Raw genomic sequence first — 778 nt, forward strand, 5'->3', positions numbered from 1 at the left:
ATTTCAAGAACTCCCTTCTTCATAGGCGTCCCATTACTCACAGGATTCCTCTCAGAAGTGTACATAAACTGGTTATTAGCAACCATGTCAATGAGTTCTTGAGCTTCTGCAGGCGTTTTCTTTAGGTGAATGGATCCACCTGCAGAAGTATCCAATGACATCTTTGATAGCTCAGATAAACCATCATAGAATATATCCAGGATGGTCAATTCTGAAAGTATGTCAGAAGGACACTTTTTGGTCAACTGTTTGTATCTTTCCCAAGCTTCATAGAGGGATTCACCATCTTTTTGTTTGAAGGTTTGAACATCCACTCTAAGCTTGCTCAGCTTTTGAGGAGGAAAGAACTTGGCTAAGAAAGCCGTGACCAGCTTATCCCAAGAGTTTAGGCTGTCTTTGGGTTGAGAGTCCAACCACACTCTAGCTCTGTCTCTTACAGCAAAAGGGAAAAGCATGAGCCTGTAGACTTCAGGATCTACTCCATTAGTCTTAACAGTATCACAGATCTGCAAGAATTCAGTTAAGAACTGAAAAGGATCTTCAGATGGAAATCCATGAAACTTGCAGTTCTGCTGCATCAGAGAAACTAGCTGAGGTTTCAGCTCAAAATTGTTTGCTCCAATGGTAGGAATGGAGATGCTTCTTCCATGTAAATTGGAATTTGGTGCAGTAAAGTCACCAAGCATTCTCCTTGCATTGTTGTTGGGTTCGGCTGCCATCTCCTTTACTTGTTCGAAATTTTCAATCAAGTTGTCTCTGGATTGTTGTGATTTAGCTT

The 778-nt window shown here is 41.1% G+C and overlaps 1 non-coding gene across 1 annotated transcript; it reads left to right on the top strand.

Moving 5' to 3' along the window:
• The first annotated feature begins 219 nt into the window (after positions 1–219).
• Positions 220–323, top strand: LOC112731103 (small nucleolar RNA R71). Its single transcript, XR_003166895.1, has one exon. It is a non-coding gene; the product is annotated as a small nucleolar RNA R71 (small nucleolar RNA).
• Positions 324–778: the final 455 nt, after the last annotated feature.

This window comes from Arachis hypogaea, chromosome 12 (genome assembly GCF_003086295.3).
Source record: "Arachis hypogaea cultivar Tifrunner chromosome 12, arahy.Tifrunner.gnm2.J5K5, whole genome shotgun sequence".
Classification (NCBI taxonomy): domain Eukaryota; kingdom Viridiplantae; phylum Streptophyta; class Magnoliopsida; order Fabales; family Fabaceae; genus Arachis; species Arachis hypogaea.